The sequence below is a fragment of the Petaurus breviceps genome, unplaced genomic scaffold, assembly GCF_028583685.1.
Source record: "Petaurus breviceps papuanus isolate PSGF00001 unplaced genomic scaffold, PetGlider_PUasm1.0 81, whole genome shotgun sequence".
Taxonomy (NCBI): Eukaryota; Metazoa; Chordata; class Mammalia; order Diprotodontia; family Petauridae; genus Petaurus; species Petaurus breviceps.
The window spans coordinates 6677975-6685668 of NW_027186546.1; positions in this window are offsets into that span (position 1 = coordinate 6677975).

Consider the following 7694-nt stretch of genomic DNA (forward strand, 5'->3'; position numbering starts at 1 on the left):
TTTTATCTATGGCACAATGGAATTCCATCTTAGAGGTTAGCTGCTACCCTAGGATTCTTTGAAATTTTCAGATACAGCCTCAATTTAAAATTTTTAAATACTGTGTAACAAAAATATACAATACATTTTGATATTGGTCAGTGCTACAAGCTATCTTCTTTTAGAATGCATTTTTATTCATATATTTTATAAGAGATTTACTATTTATTTTGTGTTTGTGTGATTTCATAGAATTGCCCATGATAAGCACCAGGCAGAAAAGATGAGTAGCTTATCCTATTTTTACTTCAGTTCACCCTGGAGTTAGAAACTTAATCAAAGTTGCTGACTTATTCTGTTTTATGTGAAACATCACGTGATTTACAACAACCTTTTAATACCGTAATTAAAAACATACTTAGGTCTACTTTTTTCCTAAACAGTGTGTTTTTAGGAAATTCAAAATAATTTTTAGTGTTGGTTTGCAGTAAATAGAAACAGAAATGACTCATAGAAAAAAGTGTTTTTAAAAAATGTAATATATTCCAAAGCCCTTGGATATGTGGTTTAGAGTTATCCATGAAATTCTTCTCCATTAGTGAAGAAAGCAAAGAGAGGCATGTGTGCTACCTGGCCAAAAATTATTGCAGCTCACTTCTTTTTTGTCCATTTGTTTATGTTTTATATATGTGAAAAATCTATGATTTCATTAGTTCAAGCAATGACTTAGTAGGTAAGTACAGAGGAATCTCAGGCATTGAGAGATTAAATGATTTGTGCAGGGTCATTCACCTAGTTAAGTATTAGAGGTAAGCCTTGAGATAAGATCTTCCTGATACTGAAGTCTAGCACTGTAGTTATCCATTAATATAACAGTGCTTCTTTTTAATAATACAAAAAAAAACCTTTGTTTCAGCTTTTGAAGAATAGTTTCTCTCACTGTGTTATCTTCTAGCTTTGTCTTTATGTGAATGGAAGGAGAGTTGTCAGGTGTTTGAAGGCATACTGGCCTATAAGTCAGAAAACTTGGTCCCGTCTCCACACTAAAGAACAATAGGTACGGAGTTAGAAGGACCCAGGTTGGAGGCATATCTCTGCCACTACCTTACTGCATGACAGAGTAAGTCACTTAGTTGTTCCAGGCCCCAGTTTCCTTATTTGTGAAATTGATTCTTCCAGGTGAACTGTAAGGATTCAGCAGTCTTGAAAAGTCTGCCATTCTCTCATTCTGTAAAAATAGTTGTTGAATAGCATATAGCCACCTCAGTTTCAATTTTAAAATGCATTTTAACATGGAAAGGATTCTCCTTGTAATTCACCATTCTGACAGTTCTTCGTTGAAAATATCTTACCTAAGAAAATGGAAAAGTCACCGTTTGAAAATTAAGAGATTAGCTAATGCTTTTTTAGCTCTCTTTTCCCCAAAAAAACTTCAGTTACTTGGTAATAAACCCAGTTCTTTTTCTTTATTTGGCAGCCATTCTCTTTTACTCTCTTTGTTTCAAACAGTATGAAAATACTTGCTATTAAAAATCCCTTCTATTATCCTTATCTCTTACAAGCAACATGTACCTACTAAAGCATCAAAGGAAATTTTGGTCCTCTTGCATCTCTTGAGACATGGCAGGATGCTATAATAAAAAGAGCACTGAATATAGAATCAGAGTACCTAGGTTCATGTCCGGACTTGATCATTTACTAGCTCTTTGAGTTAATTACTAAGCCTTTGAGCTGAAATTTCCTGGTCTGTGAGCTAGGGGTGATACTTGTACTACCTAGGATAGGTTGTGAAAAAAGTGCATTTTAGTTTTCATTTTTTCTCTTCTCCCCACTTCTGCCCAAATATTTATACTCTATCCTTTTTTTTTTAACCACAATGTATGCATATCATTAGGAAGAACAGGTTCTGTGAGGTAAACATCTGAACTGTTTAATATTTTTTTAAATTTTCCATCATTTAAAAAATATATTTCTTTTTAACATTCTTTCTAAGTTTTGAGTTCTAGACTCTCACCCTTACTCCACCTATTGAGAAGGCAAACAATATATCAGTGACAGATGTGAAATCATGCAAAACATTTCTATATTAGTTATATCACCAAAAAAAGATAAAACAAGAAAATTATACTTCAGTTTGTACTAAGAGTTCATCAGTTCTCTCTCTGGAGGTGGATAACATTTTTCATCATGGGGCCTTTGGAATTCTCTTGAATCATCATATTGATCAGAGTTGCACTAAGTCAAGTCCTTCACAGTTGATCATCATTACAACATTATTGTTATTGGCCTACACAGTGTTCTCCCAGTTCTTCGCACTTTACTTTGCATCAGTTTTCCAAGTTTTTATGAAACCACCCTCCTCATCATTTTTTATGGCATAGTAGTACTCTGTCACAATCAGATGCTACAGCTTGTTTAGCCATTCTCCCGTTGATAAGCATCCCCTCAATTTCCAGCTCTTTGCCACCACAAAAAGAGCTTCTATAAATAATTTTGTACATTCAGGTCCTTTTCCTTTTTTCTTTGATCTCTTTGGGGTGTAAAACTAATAGTGGTATTACTAGATCAGAGGGTATGCCCAGTTTTATAGTCCTTTGGGTATAGCTCCAGAATGGTTAGATCAGTTCACTACTCACCAATGTTTTACTCATGTATACCTGTTTTCCTTTATCCCCTTAGCATTTGTCATTTCTGATAGGTATGCGGTAGTATCCCAGAGTTGTTTTAATTTTCCTTTCTCTATTCATAGTGATTTAGAGCATTTTTTCAGACGACTATAGATAGTTTTGATTTCTTTTGAAAACTGCCTGTTCTTATCACTTAATCATTTATCAGTTGGGGAATGGCTTTTATTTTTGTGAATTTGATTTAGTTACTTTAGTTATATGTTTGAGAAATGAGGTCTTTATCAGAGAAACTTGCTGTAAACATTTTTAGTATTCATTGTGGCACCTTTTAGCAAATTGTAGTTTTCCTAGTTATCTCTTTTAATTAGGTCTGTTTTGCTTTTGCTTTGTCTAAGATATTCAGTGCTACCCCTGCTTTTTACTTCAACTGAAGCATAATAGAATCTGCGTCAGCCCTTTATTTTAACTCTGTGTGTGTTTCTTGTACACTACATGTTGCATTCTGGTTTCTAATCCATTCTGCTATCTACTTCTGTTTTATGGGTTAGCTCATCCTATTCACATTCATAGTTATGATCACTATGTTTTTTTCTTTCTCTCTCTTTCTCTCTTTCTTCTTTCCCTCTTTAGAAGTCTGTTTTGCTTCTGACCACTGACTCCCTTAATCCACCCTCTCTTTTATCATACCCCCCTCCTCCCAATAACTCTTATCCTTTCCCCCACCCATTTCCCTTCTGGGAGGTGAGTGTGAGGGGTGTGTGTGTGTGTGTATTCCCCATTTGAACTGGTTGTGATGAGAGTAAAGTTTAAAGTTAAAGCATTGTTCATCATTCCCCCTCTATTTTATTTTTTTAGTTCTGAGAATATTTTATCTTAATACATAATATTTTATTCTTTCCCCAATTACATTTTTTTGGGTTTGTTTTTGAAAGGCCATTGGAGTTAATAAGTGACTTGCCCTGGGTCACATAATTAGTAAGTATCTCAAGTATCCGAGGCCAGATTTGAATTCAAGTCATCCTGACTCTAGAGGGTGAATACTCTGTATAGTGCACTGCCCCCTCCCCCACTCCCAATTACATATTAAAACAATTTTTTTTCATTTTTCAAATGCTTTATTACCTTCTGATTTACATTATTTCCACCAGATTTTGAGTTACAAATTTTCTGCCCGTTTTTCCCCTACCCACCGCCCCAAAATAGCGGTCCCACTGGATATCGCCTCCTCCAATCTGCGCTCTCCCGTATCTTCTCCCATACCCCTTTCGACTTTTCCAATAGGGCATGGTGGATCTCTGTGCCCCAGTGCCTGTATATTTTATTACCCAATTACATGTAAAATAGTATTAATAATAGTATATATATAGATAGATAGATTCATTCCCTTCCTCCCTTGTCACCCACCCTTACTGGGAAGATAAGCAGTTCAGTATAGGTTGTACATGTGTAGCTAATGCAAAACATTAACATAGTAGATACATTGTAAAAGACTGACTATATTTCCCTCCCTCCTATCCCACCTCCCAATTGTTCACCTCTTAATTTCACCTTTGAAGTATCATCCCTTCCTATTCAGTTGGTCCTGTGCCCTCTAATATATACCTGTAAACATATATATACACATTCACATATGTATTCATATGCCCCATTCCCTCTGATATAGACATATACATATATTTCTATTCCCTTCAACTATTTTCATATTGAGAAAAGTTTCATCAGTTACAATTATCGTTTTTACATGTAGGAATGTTAATAGTTCAACTTTGATAAGTTTCTTATGATTTCTTTTCCCTGTTTACCTTCTCATGCTTCTCTTGCTTCTTGTATCTGAATGTCAGATTTTCTATTCAACTCTGGTTTTTTTCATCAAGAATGCTTGAAAGTCCTCTATTCCACTGAATAACCATATTTTCCCCTGAATGACCATATTTTCCCCTGAAACATAATGCTCAGTTTTTCTGGGTAGGTGACTCTTGGTTTTAATCCCAGCTCCTTTGACCTCCAGAATATCATATTCCAAGCCCTTCAGTCCCTCAGTGTAGAAGCTGCCAGATCCTGGGTTATCCTGATTGTGTTTCCACAATATTCACATTGTTTCTTCCTGGCTGCTTGTGATATTCTCTCCTTGATCTGGGAGTTCTGGAACCTGGCTATAATATTCCTAGGAGTTTTCTTTTTGGGATCTTTTTCAGGAGGTGATCCGTGGATTCTTTCAACCTCTATTTTGCTCTCTGGTTGTAAAGCATCAGGGCAGTTTTCCTTGAGAATTTCTTGGAGAATGATTTTTTTTGTTCTTTTTTTCATCATGGCTTTCAGGTAGTCCAATAATTTTTAAATGATCTCTCCTGGATCGATTTTCCAGGTCAGTGGTTTTTCCCATGAGATATTTCACATTGCCTTCTATTCTTTCATTTGTTTGGATCTGTTTAACAGCATCTTGATTTCTCATAAAGGCATTAGCTTCCATTTGCTCCAATCTAATTCTGAAGGAATGATTCTCCTCGGTGAGCTTTTGAGATTCTTTTTCCATCTGGGAAATTCGGCTTTTTAAGGCCTTCTTCTCATTGTCTTTTTGAGCCTCTTTTGCCATTTGAGTTAGTCTATTTTTTAAGGTGGTATTTTCCTCAGGCTGTTGACTCTCATTTCCTGATTTTCTTGCATCATTCTCATTTCTCTTCCCAATTTTTCTTTCACTTATCTGCTTCTTAAGGTCCTCTATGGCCTGTAACCAGCTTGTATTTTTCTTGGAAGCTTTTGGTGCAGGAGTTCTGACTTTACTGTCTTCCTCCTGTTCCATGCTTTGCTCCTTATTGTCCCCAAAATAGGAGTCTAATGTTGGAGTCTTCTGTTTGTTTTGCTTCCTTTGTCTGGTCATGTCGCCCCTCAGTCACTTGACCCCTGGGTTTTTTGCCACAGTAGGACTCTGCCACCAGACAGGGGGGCTTTCGTCCCCAAACGCAGGGGTTTTCTCAGCTGCCAGAGGTATTAGTTGGGTGCTTTCTCTGAAGCCTCCACACACTCTGGCAAGCTGGTCACACACCCCAGGACCTCCACCCTGGACCAATGTCTAGGTCCAAGCAGGTTAAAGCAAGAGCTATTACCCCTCAGACTGGTTGCTTGGTCCCCCTACACTCTGCAGGCCAGGAGCTGAAGCTGCCACGTGGCAGAGGCTGGGCTGCAGCCATCAGCAGCTTCTGACTGCGGGCAAAAGCTGCCACACTCCCAACTACTGGGTCCCGAAGTCCACATTGCACTGACCTCTCACTTTGTCCTTAGCAGCTATGTGTTGATAATTCTGGACCGCCACAGCTGCTGGTGATCTAGAGTCCCTCCAGCCGGTGGTTGGTCAGGCCTGCCCTGGGGCTAAAACCTTGATGTGGAGCTGGTCTCGGCTCCCATAGCCCTGTGCGGGCTGATTGCTGCAGGGCTGTCCTGAGGAGGAAGTTAGCTTCTCTGTGTCATTTTGTGGGTTCTGTAGCTTCAGAGTTTGTTCAGAGTCCCCTTTTACATGGATTGGAGGTGGTGGGAGCTGGAGCTGAGCGGAGGTCCTGTTTCTACTCTGCCACCTTGACTCCGCCTCCCTAAAACAATTTTTTAACATAAAAAAAAGTTTTGAATTCCAAGTTCTACCCCTCCCCTCACCCCTCCTTGAGATGGTACAGGATCAGAGAGGTTATACATGTGCATTCATGTAAAACATTTCCATTATTAGTCATTTTGTACAAGAAGACTCAAAAAAAAAAGTGAAAAATAGCATGCTTAAGTCTGTAATTCAAACAATTTCAGTTCATTCAGGTAGATAGTATGCTTCATTATTAGTCCTTTAGGATTGTCTTAGATCATTGTATTGCTGTGAATAGCTAAATCATTCACAGCTCTTCATACAGCATCTTATGTACAATGTTCTCCTGGTTCTTCTACCTTAACTTTGCATCATTTTATGTAGGTTTTTGCCATTAAGCCAATTGTTTTTTAATTCTGTTTTTTCTTCTGTATTTTTTCATGCCTCTTTTACTAAGCTGTTAATCTGTTTTCATAATTTTCTTGCATCACTTTCATTTCTTTTCTTAATTTGTCCTCTACCACTCATCTCTTTTTAACTCTTCCACTAATTCTAGCTGGTCTTGGTTCCAATTAGCATTTTTCTTTGAGACTTTGCTTGTAGATGTTTTCACATTGATGTCTTCTAAGTTTATGTCTTTGTCTTCCCCTGAAAATTTCTTTTTTGTTGCTTTATAATTTTCCCAGCCTCTTTTGAATTTTATGTTAAAGTTAGGCTTTGCTCCCCTGGGGGCAGGATATTGTTTTCAGAGCTAGTTCTGGGGTTCTCCAAGTTTTTAGTGCTTCCATGGTGGTGTGATCCTAGTTGAGGTATAATCACTGCTTTCCTGGTATGGTTTCTGGTCTTTATGTGGAGGGGCGCCCCCCCCCCCCACTCACTTGCCACAAGTATTAGTACTTTTCTTGACTCTGGAACTGTGACCAGGGCCCCTGCTTCCTTTTGACTGATAACAAGCTCCCCTCTCCACTATGCAACTGCAAACCACAACTGGGTACAGGCTATAGAGTTGCCGATCAGTGTTAGCTATACCCATTGCCCACAAAAGGTCCCCTATAATCTCTTTCCGACCAATTGACCAATACCTTTACCATCTCTGGACTAAAAACTTAAGAAGCTATTGCTGCTGCTACTGCTGATGTAGCTGCCTGCAAGGTCCACCACTGGTGCCCCTGCCATGCTCGGGGACTGCACCTGCCAGGATGTCACAGACATTTTAAGTTGTCCTAGGCAAGGAAAATGGCTGCCTCTGACCTTTTGTTGTCTTTGCCACTCCAAAATTTGATTTGAGGCATTATTTTGAAGTTACTTTGAGAAGGAATATTGGGAGAGTTCAGCTGGGACCCCTGAGTCCTGGCTTTTACTCTGCCATCTTGGCTCTGCCTTGAACTGTTAAATATTGAGAGTGGATAGTACAGCCCTTGGAGAAAAGAGGGGAAAAGGTGGAATTAAAATTAAATTAAAATCAGTGAATTTATCCTGTGAAGCTTCTAAAGGAGATTTCTTTGATGAACTCATTGATGTGG